Genomic DNA, 16,834 nt, shown 5'->3' with positions numbered 1-16,834 from the left:
TGGCATTTAAATGCAGAAATGGCCCACACAGTACTGTCTATTGGGATTGCTCCCTAGGGGCGGGAGACAAAAGGCTCACTTCACCAAAATTAAGGACCTGGTTTGTGTATTAGCAAAACGCAGGATCGCCATGGCATGTAAATCATCTGAAGGCCCTAAAATAGAAGCCTGGTGGATAGACCTAAGGCAATGGTCACTAGCGTTGTCTGCTGTATGGTATAAAGTGCTTCAGAAGGGCATGCATGAAGGGAATGAGGGAATCAAGGCATGGAACACCATGGTACAGATCATGCTCAGCCCGAAAGAAGATGAGACTTAGAGGCTGTACGTTCCTGGGGGAGGCTGATATAGGAGCTGGGAGGTAATGACACAATAGGGGTACATGAATTTTGGTAGGCAGGAATTGTTGTGGGAGGTGGTTGACCTGCTGGAAATTTGAGATGGAGGAGGAACAACTACCCCCTGGGGAAGTGCCTGCATTGATATGTGCCTGTATCACTCAAATCACATGGTGAAGCTTGTTTATATTTGTTTGTTTGTTTGCTGAATACATGTTTTTTTTTAAACAGAGGAGTCGATGATATCACAAGGTAAAAGTGGTACAGAATTGGTGAAGGGATGATGTCAAGAAAGGATGGTGGTACACAGGCATAGGTATTAACATCAGGATGTGTAGGTGATATAGTGAAGGAGGCTGTGGTTAGGGCATGAGGTGATGGTGGTAAAGAAGAGGATAAGGTAACGGCAGAAGATGAAAGCACGTTTGAGCATAAGGCAAAAGATAGTCCCACAAATACAACTGGAAGGTTCCAAAGGGCCATGTCAGTGCTAGGGGGGGGGGGGTGGAAGGTGTGATGAGAAACTGGAGTGGGCCAGAGAGGATAGGACAAGCTTATAGAGTTGAGATGGGAAGAACCAGAAGGGATGATGGGTAGGACAGTCCTTAATGAATACTTTTGTAGCTCTCTCCACTGTCCTGCGAACGAGAAAGCATAAGATCTAGAATCAGTCTTTGGTTTGGTAAAATAGAATGCCTGCAGCTAATTAGATGAAGGGTCCTGTAAACGCTAGAACCCACAACTCCCATGGGCTTGAAAAGGAAGAAGACTTTTGTGTAAAAATAAAAGAACGGGGAAGGACTCATAAACATGTTATCAAGATGGACTTGGCACTCATTGTCCTCTTTCCAATCCAACTCTTAGCTTTAATGTAAAATAATCAGTGCAGGTTTTTATCGGGAAACCCAGCCACTCTTTGGGAATCAATATTAGAGGTGAAGGACTCCTGCAGGTGTTAGCCAGCCTCCCCTGGGTTGAGAGAAAGAGAGCAAGCACTCTTCTTGTCCATGAGCCCCTAGATTGTGACTCTCATCAACTGTAGAAGCAAAGAAGCTAGTTGTCTGCATTCCACCGCATTGACCCACCATGTATCGCATGTAAGGGCATTAGAACTAATGGAAGGCACAATGCTGCCTTTGGCACTTCTTCAAATCTCTTCAAACCACAGTTGCTGCTCCACAAGCCAGTTTGAGGCTGCACCATGCCCAGCTAAGCAAGTCGGTTGCTGTATCTCAAACAGGAAGCTTGCCACTGTGAAAGCCTTCAAAGAGGCAAGTCTCAAACAGCACCTCAAAACACCAGTATCTTAGTCACCAACCCCTGATCAAACAACGAATCAATGCCTGTGGCCTCTTCAGCCTGCACCCTTCAAATGCTGCATGAAACTACAGAGATATTCATCTTGAACCAAACTCGACACCTAATTCCCATCTCAATCACTGTGACTCGCATCCAAACCTGATTCGACCTGCTCACACAATGATGAACAGCCTGGTTCGATGCCGTTGCCCAACCAAAATTGATTATTGCATTGCTGGAAGCCCTCAACCCCCTTGGTTCATTTGCTAGGATGCTAGATGCTAGGATGCTATAGACTGCTTAGTCATTTTTGTACCTTTTTCCAGCAAGACATAGCCTTTCAAACACATTGTTGCATTTCTTGCCTGTTTTTCTCCCAGATAAACTATTTAATTTTAATTGTATATATTGAGCATTTGTATTGGCGCCTATACATAAAAAATAAATTCAGGTGCCACAAGACGAGGGGGGGTTGTAGAGTGGTTACAGGGGAAAAGATGACAGTAACGATCCTTCTAGGCCATGTGATATTCAGATCGTACACGTGCAATAACAGTAAGTGCAGGCTGCAGGGTGAGGGTAGAGGGGGAGAGGGGAAGAGGGAGAAGTGCAAGGGGAAGGAGGGCAAAAGGGCTGAGAAATGCATAAGGGAGGCCCAGAGGGCACATTTTAATGAAAGGGATAAGGGTAAACAGGTGCAAGGGAGGGGGGTGGACCAGACCCAGTAGGCTGGCTCAGGAATAGTGCCCCACGGCAAGTGCTGGTAAGGGATAAGGGGGAGATTGGTCAAAGGAGGCCCTGTCCCAATAAGGCCCATGAGGGATTCAGGCCACCAGACATAGAGCCAGGTGGAACTAGCTGGGGAGGGGAGAGGGAAGGAGGAGGAGGAAAGAAAGGTCTTGAAAAGCTTCCGGAATTGAAGGAGATCCGGCTCAAGTTTTAGAGGGGCAGGAAGGCCATTCCAGAGGGAGGCTCCTGCCGAAGAAAGAGATCTACCCCCTACTCTCTGCTTAGAGAAGCGTCTGACTTGCAGAGAGTTAGAACTCGAACACTGAAAAATTCTAGCAGGACAGTATTTGGAAAGAGAGTTTGGATGTAGTGTGGTCCCAGGCCCCAGAAATCCTTGTGGATGATGCAGATGGTCTTGAATTTAATTTTTGCAGCCACGGGGAGCCAATGCAGAGAGTATAGGGCTGGAGAGATGTGGTCCCTGGGCTTGAGGCCAAGAATAAGCCTTGCAGTCATATTCTGGATTAGTTGAAGAGGGCGGGGGAGGAAAGAGGCAGATTAAGGAGGAGGCTGTTGCAGTAGTCAAGCCTAGAGAGAACCAGCGTTTTGCAGACATTGAGTTTCTGGGGGAAGGTGAGGGAAGGGAGAATTCCTCTGAGGAGGTGAAGCTGAAACTGAGATTTCTCAACAAAGTCAGCGAAATGAGGTGAGAAGGAAAGAGAGCAGTCAAAGATGACACCCAGGATTTTTGCCTCACAAGAGTGTGAGGGGAATGGCCCCGAGGAGGGGGGACAGAGACTAGGGGGGAAGAAGGGGGCAGGAGTCCCAATTAGAAGCATCTCAGTCTTACTGGCATTACGGCAGAGATTGTTAGAAGCACACCATGCCTGAATGGCAGACACACAGTCAGGAATGAGACAGGAAGGAGAGGAGCAAGAGGAGGCAAGCTTAAAGGAGAGATGAGTGTTGTCAGCATAGCATTGAAAAGGAGAAGAGACGGTGGAGATCAGGTGGGTGAGAGGGGCAAGGTCAATATTGAAGAGCCACAGCAAGAGAATAAAGCCCTGAGAGACGAAGAAGATGGAGAATGAGATAGAGGGGAGAAACTGGCCCAGTAGCACTTAGGAGGGCCTTTTCAAAAGGAAGGAGGTCATCCAATCCAGTTCCCAGTCAGTGATGCCTGGGGTATCACATAGCCAATTTGTGAGGGTGGAATGAATAAAGGCGATTGACAGATCGAGGAGGATGAGAACAGAAGGAAAGTTGGAATGAAGGTTTTAGAGCAGATCATCACTGATGTTTAATAGAGAGAAGTTTCCGTGCCTCTGGCTGTTCTGAAGCCAGACTGGTGGTCGTGAAGGCAGCCACCAGATTCAGTGTGGTGGATTAGTGGGGAGATCCAGAGTGTGTATACCTTTCTGTTCTACATCTTCTGTCTTTTTTTTACAGAGGTCGTTTTTTATAGTGTTTTAATAGTTAATTGTATAATTAATATATTTTAACAAAGTATATATTACACAGCCTGCGGTAGTGGCCGTGTAGTTATGGTTAAGTTGCTAAACCCATAGGAAGAGTACTTTTTGGGGGACTTATAACTTTGCTCCCCCTGGACGAAATCTCATCAAACTTTGCAAAAAAAGTATATGGCATGCTCTGACTTTTTCTTGGCAAGTTTGGTGAGGTTTCGTCAAGGGGGGCAAAGTTATAGAGGGTCCGAATTTTTTTTTTCATGGACATAATGGAAAAAAACTTTGCTCACGCCTACAGCCCATACCCACTCGACAGAGTTTCACCAAATATGCGGCAGGAGCGGTGGCTTTGTCTGAAAATTGTGCTTTTGTAAATTTGGTGTAAATCCGTTCTGTAGTTTCTTAAGAATGGGCTAAACATAAGTACAAAAAATGTGTGATATCTGGGTTCGGTCCGTGGACCCATTTCCCTGTTCGCTCCGCGGACAGTCATCTGATTGGCCCATCGGGTGGCATGAAGTCCGCAGACATCGGGCGCACTCACTGAGTGGATGGGGAAAAGCGCAAAATGCATCAGTTTTATTGAAATGCCCACTGTGTTGGATATCGCGGTAGAAAAAACACTGCAACATTGCACTTGTCAAACTCAACAAACAATCTCTGGGGAGGTCGGGGTGATGAGGATGGCATGGGATATGGCCATAAGAAGCCAAACAACTGGTGTTTTTCATCCCCGAAAGTCCACGAACACTCCAGATGTCCGGGGACAGTTGTTTAGTGTCCGTGGACACTTCAGATGTCCTAGGACATTTCTGCCTATTCCTGCATTATAGGGTTTCTGAAAAGCAGTTTTTATTCTAGGCCGAATTCTGAATAGTTTTGCAAAGTTTGATGGGATTCTATCAAGAGGGGACAAAATTAGAGGGGGGTCCCAAGTTAATGCAAAGGCTTATCAAAGTGATGCTATTTGACTAACCTACACAAAAGTTTGCAAAAAGATTTTAGATTGAGATATAAATGTTTTTCTAAACTTTGGTGGGATTTTCTCAAGAGGGGGCAAAATTAGAGGGGGGTCTCAACATTATTAGATGGCTTATAACTTTGTTGCCTTTTTGACAAAAGTGGACAAAAGTTTTGAGAAAGATTATAGACCCAACCTTCAATGTTTGTGTAAAGACTGAATGGAAATTTGTCAAGTGGGGGCTAAGTTATATGAATATTGTATGTACACCCATTTTGACACTTCTGAAAAAATAAAACATGGGCGGATAGAAAGCAAACTCATGTAAGGAGCATTGGCAAGGTCCTTAAAGCATGGTTTTGCAAATGTGTCAGTTTTGTATTTTTGACAACCTTTGGTTACTGAGGTATAGCCTGTGGCCATGGGTAGTGGCCAGATTGTCAGGGTCATGGTATAAGGTCATGATGCGGACAATCTGGCTACTGGCCATGACCACGAGGGATGAAAAATGGTGTTAAAGTGGCCATTTCCACCTGGGACCGGCTATGTGGTAAAGTTTTTTTAATGTGTGATATGTTTGAAAGGGAAAAAAATGCTTGTGGTAATATGGTCATAGGGTTCTGCAGGCTGCCAAGGGAAGGGGGGCTCTGTACAAAGCCCTGCCTTCTCTTTCCGTGGTGGCCATGGTGGATTTTCCTTCGCCCTCCTCACCTGGTAGGCACGGCTGCGGTACCTGTTCTTTTTACGCCTCTCTCCAAGCTTGCCGCAACAGCGTGTCCCACCCACAGCAAACTGCCAGCCCTGCTATTTAGTTCTCCTTGTCGCCACTGATAAATGGATGGTCGAGGCTGGCATGGGTGGTAGACAAAGATGTATTCAGTTCAGAGAGAGCACAACAGGCACCCAGCCTGCCCCAACTCCAACCACCAATGTGTTCCAGAGCTCACTCCAGTTCTGGAGCTACTCAGAACAATTACAAAGAAAACATTCCCAGATAAACACAACATATCTCCCTTATAATGAACAATGAAAAACACTCAACCACAAATTAAATCTTTAAACCTGACAGGAACTTTCTTGGCCCTTTCCATAACTTGCCCCCTTACACTCAACTCCCCACTTTGTACACGACTCTTCTCTCCCCCGCTCTGGGCCTTCCCAGAACTCACATCATCATCCAATTCAACTTCCTTATCCAGCATTTGCTCACCACTCATCGGTGCACTACTTAACACCAACCTTCCTTTTGACCAAACTTCACCAACCTCAACAATCACCACAATGTCTCTTACAGCAATAATCCTTTTTGGACCCAAAAATTTGTTTTTGAAGCATTTGAGTCCATACCAAGGATTTTTAATCAAGACCACATCTCCAACAGCCCATTCTTGCTCTTTCACTTTAACCCTTTCATCAAAGAGAGGGATCACTGGCAATTCCCTTCTTAATCTTCTGAAGACCATCTTGGCACTCATCTGACCAAAAATATCCAACACCCTTCTTAAGCAAATCTCTCAAGGGAGTTGAAATGGCAGCAAAATTATTCACAAAAGTGTGGTAAAACTCGGCCATTCCCATAAAAGATCTTAGTTGATCTTTGTCCAGTGAGGCCAGGGCTTTCCCTATACTTTCAACCAGACTAATTTGGGAGCAATCCCTTGTGATGATATTGTGTGCCTTAAATATTCTACCTCACACGCACCTATTCTGCATTTGTTTCTCTGCACAGTCAAGCCGGCCACTCTAAATCTTTCTAAAACACAATGCACAATGTTATCATGGTGCACCATGCTCTCAGCAAACACTAGAATATCATCCTGAAAAACGATCACATTGGATATTCCTTCTAACACTTTCTCCATCACACGTTGAAATACTGCTGCAGCTGATGTCAACCCAAATGGCATTCTCAAGTATTTAAAAGTACCTTCTGGTGTAATGAAGGCTGTGACATGCTGACACTCCTTGGACAAGGGCACTTGATGGTATGCCGCAGATAGATCGATAACTGTGAACCAACTGGAGTCCCCTAAAACCGCCAAGGCTTCCGAGAAGATCGGTAATGGATGTGTTTCCACCAAATTATTCTTGTTAAGTTCTCTTATATCGACGCAAAGTCGAATCCTTCCATTACTTTTCGCCAGCAGGACCACCAGGGACAGCCATTCTATTCCTTGTATCCGCTCTATTACTCCCCACGGCAGAAGGCTATTTAACTCTTCATGTAGCTGCTGTTTCATATTATGCGGGGCTGGTCTTACTTTATGTACTACAGCACAAGCATTGGGCCTCAACTTAATGCAGTGTTCAAAATATTTTAATTTCCCCAGTCTTTCCGAAAACACTTCTGGGAACTCTGCAGCCCATTTATCCTTCACTTCAGCTATTGAAATTGGTGTAGGGGCATTCGCTTGAATCCGAATTCCCAGAATCCTTTGTTCCTCCCATCCTAGTGGGGATGCCCGTTCCTTGCCACTAACACAAACTCTGCCTTTATAGCTTGCTCGTGCTTGAAATTCCCCTATTAGATCTATCACACTCTCTTCATACCCACTGGGTTGCACATGGGCCGGCGACAGATCTTTCACTTTTCTTAAGAGGGTATGTTTGAAGGTGTCCTCTGACATAATTGTCCAAGGTGAGGCTGATCCACCTTCATCGACAATTTAAGCCCATCAATCTGGAACTCATCCACTGGACCATTCGCCCCCTCAGATAATGCAAACATTTCAAATATATGTTGAGGTTTGTTTTCGATACTAGATACAGATGGGGAAATCACTTGATCGCTATGACTCTGCTTCTGTTCTACTGCACTGACAATCAATTTCTTGCACATACGTGCAAAATGTCCTTTTCGTCTGCACACAATACACACTGCATTCCTCGCAGGACAAAACATACTGCTCACTGCATGACTGGGATTTCCACATCTGAGACATATATGCCCCCCCATTTCCTTGGTGCAGGTGGTTTCTTTTGATTCATTGCACATATTTCTTGTCTCCCGTTCTTATCCACTTTCATTTCCTTCATTTACTTGGTTGTTTATTCAATGCCTCTAGTGAGCTCTACCGCCTGTTCCAATGTCATGTCTTTCAACAGTAACTTCTCCTGAATTCTGGGATTGGTCTTGGCTCAAGGAGTTTGTTAAGTCAGCAAATTCACAGGTGTGGTTTAAGGTTCTTAAGGCAGCCACATAACCTTCCACTGACTCTGAAGAATCCTGACTCCTTTGAAAAAACCTGTGCCTCTCGAATGTGACATTCTTCCTCGGCTCAAACTGTTCTTCAATTTGTCTAATAGCTATGAAAAATGCATCCAGATCCTCTGCTCCAACTTCCAATGGGTCCGGAAGGCCATCAAGCACACTCAGGGTCATTCGAGTTTGAAGGCCCCATAGGGCTCAATGGGAATGGGGAAAGAGCTAATAACAGGCCCAGTTCCATGGTCCCTTAACGGGTCCCGCTAAGGGCCGCTGGTAAAACCAGCCGGCCCTAGTGGGACCTGCTAAGGGACCTCGGAATGCGGCGATAGGGGGTTAATGGCACCGGCATCCTTACCGGTGCCGTTAACCCCCTACTGCCATACTCGGAATGACCCCCACTGTGCCCCTCTGGGCCTAAATTGTTGAGTTGAAGGGTTTCCTTTCTTGAGAGACTAAACATCCACCCATTGCAACCAGGTAGATTTCAAACACTTTTCTCCACCTCTCCCACTTGATTGGCGAAGTGCCAGGTTCTGCTAAGAAAGGGGGTGTGGGTGGAATAGCTACTGCCATGACCTGTCTGTGGCATTCACTATTGGTTTTGGATTTGCTAAAATTCCGGTTTCGTTTATTTTTTTTTATTGAATCTTTTGTTTACAAATGGCCTTGTGTGGATCAATGTCACTGTTCTTTCATTTATTTACTTGTTAACGTTTGGATAAGATTCCTCGAACCAATTTGCTGCTTGAATCCTTGAGAAGGAGTGCTCAATAGTGCAATAGGCTGCTTTTACTCGCACTCTACCTCCAGCATGCCTCCCTTTGTTCACCAGGTCTCCTAGCAACCAGATCAGCTGAGATTGGTTGCGTACGAGAGGACACGTCACAATGGTCTATTGCACTGTAGAGGGCCTGCGCATGTGTCCGCGTGGGCTAGTTTCAAAGTAAACACATGTTTGCTGTATGTGCCCGTGCCCGGGGCCTTTATTATTGAATGTGCTCACTCACGACCAGGGCCTGGCATCAATTAAGGATTTCTTAGCACGTGCTGCCCTTCGCCCCTCTGCCTTTATCGGGCGACAAGTCCGCTCCGGCCCTATTCCTTTCTCGGGGACACGTCCGTCCCGCCCTGCGCCCTCCTCACCTGGGAAGCATGGCTGCTGTCCCTGTTCTTTTTCCGCCTCTCTCCAAGCTTGCCACAACGGCGTGTCCTGCCCACAGCGAACTGCCAGCCCTGCTATTTAGTTCTCCTCGTTAGGGTGACCAATTGTCCCGCTATTAGGGACTCTATCCCGCCGTTTGCAGAGTAGCTGTGTGGGACGCAGGTTATCCCGACTTTCGTCAGGACAACCTGCATCCATCACAGCCACTCTGCGAATTGAAGTGGACTGTTAGCAGCAGGCGGCAGCGCCGTGCTGTTTTTCTTTCCCCAGCGGCTCTGCAACCCCGGCTCCTTTAGAACCTGCAGGTCGAGCTGTAACGCTCCACACCAGGCTTTATTCAAATGCTAATGGTTTGTTTCTGGGTCGTGATGGTCATGTTTGCAGTTAAAAAACGTGACCATCAACTCCCAAGGACAAACCATTTGCATTTCAATTAAGCCTGGTGTCAGAGCGTTACAGCTCGACCTGCAGGCTCTAAAGGAATCATTAAAAAAAAAATGCAAATTAAAAAGGGGCGGCCCAAACATGGATGACGTTGTGACGTCAAGGCCGCCTTGTGGGCAAGTGTCCCGCAAAATACTTTCAAAGAGTTGGCCACCCTACTCCTCGTCCACTGATAAATGGATGGTCGAGGCCAGCGTCGGTGGTAGACAAAGATGTATTCAGTCCAGGAGAGAGCGCAGCAGGCACCCAGCCTGGCCCAGCTCCAAACACCAATGTGTTCCAGAGCTTACTGCAGTTCTGGAACTACTCAGAACAATTACAAAGAAAACATACCCAGATAAACACAACAGTTACCCTTGGAACATATGAGTCAATGGACAGCATTGGGCTCTGCTTCTTGCTTTGAACCTCTTTCAAGTTGAATTCGAGCCACTGCAGGCCACCTGGAGCTGCCTTTGATACTCACCACTTCTCAATCTGATACAATTCATTGAGACGCTCACTCAGCCAACACCTGTCTCATCTGTAGCCCATCACCATTGAAGAACTGCATCATATTGTTGGACCTCCTCAAACTGGCTGAACCGCTTTGAACATCGCCTGCTTGTTCATCTCCCTATTTGAGCTGATCACTGCTGTGAGAATGCATTGTATGGCTGGACCCTGATGAGACAACTCGACCGTCATGATGCACTTGATCCATTGGGAACCACCAACTCCACCGCCTTGATCTGCTGTGAAGCATCTAGATACCTGCCTTGACACTGTCAAACCCCAAGAATAAGTCTTATGGGTGTTTGTAGTGGTTCTGTCTACCTGGCCTTCCTTAATGGGCCCTATTGACACTTAAGTTCCGACTCCATACTTTGTTTAAAGGATAGTTCCGGGACTTTTTTTTTATTGTCCCTACGGGTCGGCCATGTGTTTGTAAGCATAAATCGGTAGATCGTAGGAAACTTTCCTATGGACCTTACCCGACTTTTCGCCCATTATCGCACTCGAAATCAGCCTCCATTTTGTGATAATCCTATCATTCCGCCGCATCGACCTGGCTCACCTGCCTTTGCGGCACTAAATCAAATCCCCCGCCCCTGAGCCTGACATCAGCAGACGCGTACTGCCCATTTCAAGCACGTCTCGTGTCAACAATCGCTGCGCCTCAGCTATTGACGTGTTGCCATGGAAATGGCAGGACGCCTCTTTCCCCAATAAGTATAAACAGACCGTTTCACAACATACAGCAGCAGATTTTCGATTCCATTCCTCTCTCTGTGTTACTTTGAGTATTCTGTGACTCGTTTCAGTGCTCTGGTCAGCTACCTTCGCCGCTTGTAGCCCGTGTGAACACCTGTACCATCTCTGTAAATTATTTTACTATCTTTACCGCACAATGGCCACAATAATGCCGTATATGTACGAGCCCGAGTACACCGAGGAGGAACTACTGGAAAGGCAAGCACGCGAAAACGATGGGGATTCGGACGGCAGTTGGGAGGACCAGTCAACGGATGAAGAGCCTGGACCATGTCGCATGGACGGCGTCTCCACCTGGTGCACGTGCAATCGGTGCGAGCTAATGCCAACTGAGGAGGAGAACTGCTGCTGCCGTGAAAATTCCGGGTGCTTGGCCTACATTTCGGAAAGCGAGCAAAGTCTGCAGGAAGGCGAGCAAAGTCCGCAATGCATCACCGAGCTGCCAGAGCTCAGGGAAGCCTGCCTCTCACGGACAGTGTTGAGGATGATGATGGTGCTTATGCACGAACTTCGTGGCACTGTTCGTCCGCGTAATCCGAGTAACGAGTAAGTATACTCTGTTTGTGATGTCAGTGATGCCACCACTATTTCATGGTCGTCTCCCACATATAAAATTACATTTACATATCATTCGAACGCATGTAAATTGGTTCCATATAGTGCATTTTCTAGATATAATTTTTTTCTAAGAAAAATGACATGTGTTACCTGAATCGACATTGATAAGAAAGTTTGGTCAGTTTAATACAGTTTGCATCTTTTTTTTTCACAGGTGGTACAGGCTGGTGGCCTATCGTTGCTTCACTTGGTGGCTTCACGGGAGGCTCGGACACCGCGTTCGGAGAGTAATACCTGCCTGTGCGGTACTTGCCATTAGACAACATTTCCCCAGTGACAGTGGACAATACCGCGGATTTTCCCTCGATGTGCTGCAACCTCAACTTTACAATGTGTAATGTTTATTATTTATGTTTAACTAAAATCTAAAATAAAGCCCAACATATATTTTAGCAATGGTTGTTTTGATTTTTTAAATGAATCTAGTGTGTCTCCGTTGAATAGCCTTCCAGTGCCTTGTCTTGTCACACCACATGTCTCCGGCCAGCATCCTCCCTCACGCTGGCCGCACACCTTCAATCCACATAACCGTTGAACCCATATATGCAGCAGTCATACATATATTATTTTGTGGGTTGGCATCAAGCGTTGGCAATAAAAAGCTGTTGGATTTTATTGATACAAAACATGGTTATAGGTAAATAATAAATATGGTTGATCATAATAAATCCTCTTTTTGGGCACCGGGTACAGAGATGACCCCCATATATTCTCCTGGGAGGGTGAGGTATTTATAAACTCACCCCCCTGCCTTCCATGTAGTAGATCCTGCAGCCATCCTCTTACATTCAGTTAGATGGCCTCTCCTTGGTGAGGCCCTGCGGCAAACGGGTCTTGTCTGCACGACCACCGCCCCGATCCACCCCCCCGCCCTATCAAAGGCAGTTCGCACCGGGGTACTTGTGCTGGCAAGTGGAGCTGTCAGGGAGCGATAAAGGCCAAGAGGTGCCAAAGACCATGTACACTTCAAAGTGGTCTATAGAGCATGGGTTGTTGTTCCCATGTCTACCTCCAGACCCCGTGTCTCCTGCCAAGCATCCCCCCTCACGCTGGACGGCCCCCTGCAATCCACATAAGTGTGTCTCCATTCACGAGTCTTCCTGTGTCTTGTCTGCACGACCACCGCCCCGATCCACCCCCCGCCCTATCAAAGGCAGTTCGCACCGGGGGTACTTGCGCTGCTGGCAAGTGGAGCTGTCAGGGAGCGATAAAGGCCAAGAGGTGCCAAAGACCATGTACACTTCAAAGTGGTCTATAGAGCATGGGTTGTTGTTCCCATGTCTACCTCCAGACCCCGTGTCTCCTGCCAAGCATCCCCCCTCACGCTGGACGGCCCCCTGCAATCCACATAAGTGTGTCTCCATTCACGAGTCTTCCTGTGTCTTGTCTGCACGACCACCGCCCCGATCCACCCCCCGCCCTATCAAAGGCAGTTCGCACCGGGGTACTTGCGCTGCTGGCAAGTGGAGCTGTCAGGGAGCGATAAAGGCCAAGAGGTGCCAAAGACCATGTACACTTCAAAGTGGTCTATAGAGCATGGGTTTGTTGTTCCCATGTCTACCTCCAGACCCTGTGTCTCCTGCCAAGCATCCCCCCTCACGCTGGACGGCCCCCTGCAGACCGCATAATGCCACGACATATACACGTCATTCATTCACAAACACACCCCTGTTTCGAATTCTTTATAACCCACTTCATATTTCTAATGAGAACTTCTTTGCGCTTTGCTAGTCAACCCGTGAAGGTGCTGGTTATCTGCTCTTCGTCTCTGTGAACTTCCGTGACCACTTTGAGCAAACTCGTCAGTTTGCAACCTGTGAACTGCTCCCTGTTCTACGACAAGAAACTACTCTGATCCCTGCATCTAACTGTTTGTTCGTCAAGGTAAGTCCATGTACCATAATCATTTTGCGTCCAATTTTTTAATTTATATCTATTTGCTAGTAGTCATCAAATTGCATCCATGTTTTCTTTTCGTTCACGACAGTACATGCAAGGAACTAGTCACATGTTCTGAGTTTAGTCAAATTACTTTTTCTATTTTTTGAAAGTTATTGAAATACTTATCCGCATGTGAATAACGTGTATAGTTCCAAGAACCAAAACGGACCTTGCATTGAACCTTTTATGTGTCATTTAATGTTTTAACACATTGGTATTCATAGAGAATTGTTGATCTTTACTTTTCAGAACTTTCCATAATGCCTGCCTGTTCCATTGGCGGTTGCCCTTCGAAGACCCATAACAAATCTGAAGATACTATAATGCATGTTTTCCCTAAGACAATAGATCAGATAAGAGAATGGGTCCGATATTGCGGATATCCAGCCTCTGAGCTAGAAAGTAGAGTCCTTGAAGTCTTTGCGGACAAGAGGGGTGATCGATACCGCATCTGCAGCAGGCACTTTAGCCCAGACATGTACTCCACATCATTGCTAATAAAGAAGAAAACACCGCGAGCGAGGCGAAAATTGCTCTCAACCGCTATTCCCACTCTATTCGTCCACATCCCTCCACTGGTGAGTCAAGTTTACGTATTTGTCTCTCGGCCTTGCGGTAGTGTGTAGCATTAGCTAACAATAATTTCCCCATTTATGTATCCACTCAATATGAAGGCGGAAGATTCTCCATCCGTGTCGTTATTGCAGTCATCAGCCACTTCAAGCGCCTATCGGGTAATCTTACTTAGCTATTCTGACACTGACTTGTTTTAGGCATGTAAATCAATAGTTTTAATTGATTGTGTAATCATTTTACCTAATGGTACACCACAGTACTCGTCCTCTAGTCTTTGTTTTCAGTTATAATTATTGTTATCCAAAATAATGCAAGTACTGTCTTTCAGGGAGATGCTGAGGAGTCCAACGCATTGACGACAACCGTAGATGTCACTCAGATGCTCGAGGTACGTTTCCGGACAGTTCCATCGATGGAGATCATCAGATCTTGCATTCTTGTAGCGTGATTGTTACACACAATGTTTCTTTCGTTTTTAGCCATTGGTATGTCCTTCTGTCGTCGCCCTCCTATGTGTCTTCTTTTTTCAATATTGTGTTCATTACTAATGAAAGTCCTATGTTTCAGGGAGTCGATGGAGCATTAGTCCAAGAAGAAGGGGGAGCATGCAGTTACGGGTCGGCGCAACAGCTTGCAGAAGTGTGCACCGCAGTTACAGCGTCCCTTGATGTTCTTATGCATTTCGAGGTATGGATACTGACAGATCAATCATGCGAGATCAAATGACGTGATTACATCCGCTATACTTCCTTCTTTATTAACGCAAGTACTATGTTTCAGGGAGCTGACGGAGCTTCTTCAACAAGAACATCACCCCTAGTAGTTGATGCAGATCTCTGGGTGGTGACACTTCCAACGATGGAGCAAATCGAATCATATTTAGATATCCATTATTTATTTTAGACAACTGATCATTTGTGCAGGTCTATTTAGATGAGCCGTTGACGCCTGCAGAAAGTTTATGTTCTTTTAAACAAAATAGAAAACCATACTAATGCAATTACTGTGTTTCAGGGAGTTGCTGAAGCGTCATCTTCAATAATATCATCAATGGAAGTCTATGCGGAGCCCGAGGTATGGATCTTGACAGTTCAATCTAACTAGATCAACAATGCGTGAACTATTGTCGTTTGAATGTTCTACACAATGCGTTCATTCGTGTTTTGCTATTGAGATGTACGTATGGGTATTGGTCCCCAAGTACATTTTGTGTTTTCAATATTATTATACATACTAATGAAAGTTCTATGTTTCAGGGAGTCGATGGAGCCTCAGTGAGTGATGGATGTGCTTATCATGAAAATATAGTCGTTGCAGCGCGAGAGGAAGTGGAGACATGCACACACGAGTCGGAGCAACAGCGTCCAGATGTTGAATTTCTAGGCAAGAAAGTTTCAAAGAAAAGAAAGCAAAAGAAGGTTAGTGTCCTGTTCACTATATTATGTTGTCTTTCACTGTCAATAGTTCAATACTGTAAGTTGTGTTTAAACTGAACATCCCTTTTCTAATCTGTCCTCTAGTTGCGAGTGGGTGTAAGAACTAGATCTACACAGACAGTGAAGCGAACGAGAGATGTTGCTTGTCAAACCTTTTGGCAGGGACTTGAGACTGGAGATGCATCGTGCCAATGGGAAGAATATGAAGTGATTGACAACGGAGCTATACCACCACCAGCCATTGATAGTGAATGTCCTCCTGGTAGTTTGGATGCAGTCGGAGATCAATTCACAGAATCCACACCCGCAAAAAATAAGAGCGCGCGAAAGTTGAAGACATTGTTTTTTTCTCCCATCTCCGGACAAGGAACAGATGTTGCAATGGAAGAGAATGAAGTGGACGACAATGAAACACCATCAATATCACTCAGCATAGCGGAAGACGATATCAGAGATTGTACCTTTCATGCGAGTGACATGTCCTCAACGTTACAGGCCGAACCAGCTGGGATGCAGAGTGAGAGTATAAGGAAAGAGGCCAAATTCATTGTATTCGATAGCTGTTTGATGGATATTATTATGATGATGAAATGTGGGCATTGGGTTGGTGGGGAAGTATGTGGGGAGCCATTGATTAATGTGACTCGTGCAATTCGAGGCACTAACCTTAAAATACATGCCACCTGTACACAATATCATCCGTTCGCATGGTCTGCACAACCCATGCTGGGGCAACTGCCAGCAGGCAATCTACTTTGTGCAGCGGCCGCACTTTTTAGTGGTTCAAGTTTTAAAAAGTTACAGTATTTCTTTCAGTTTGTGGGAATCCATTTCATTGCGAAAAGTCAGTTCTACAAATACCAAACCGATTATCTATTTCCAGCCATCAGCGAAGCTTGGAGAATGGAAAAAATGTCAATGGAAAGTACATTCGCGGGCAAACGCTTCAGGCTAGCCGGTGATGGACAGTGCGACAGCCCAGGATTTTCAGCCAAGTACTGCACCTACCACTTTCAGGACATGGAAAGTAAGAAAATTGTGAGTTCGGTGGTCGTGCAGGTGTCACAAAGTACATCCTCAGTGGCCATGGAGAAAGTTGGCTTTGTAGCATCATTGCAAGAACTACAATCGCGGGGAATGGTGATCGACCTGATAGCCACGGACAGACACGTTTCAATTGCCAAGACAATGAGAGAAGAGTACAAAAATATAAATCACCAATTTGACGTATGGCATCTTGCAAAAACAATCAATAAAAAATTGTCGGCTGCAGGAAAAAAAAAAGATATGCAAGGTATTTCACAGTGGTCCAAGTCAATCAGCAACCATCTTTGGTGGAGCTCAAAAACATGTGAAGGGTCGTTGGAAATTCTACTGGAAAAATGGCGGTCAGTAATGT

The sequence above is a fragment of the Ambystoma mexicanum genome, chromosome 1p, assembly GCF_040938575.1.
Source record: "Ambystoma mexicanum isolate Mex_15411 chromosome 1p, UKY_AmexF1_1, whole genome shotgun sequence".
Classification (NCBI taxonomy): Eukaryota; Metazoa; Chordata; class Amphibia; order Caudata; family Ambystomatidae; genus Ambystoma; species Ambystoma mexicanum.
This window is presented reverse-complemented; position numbering follows the sequence as displayed.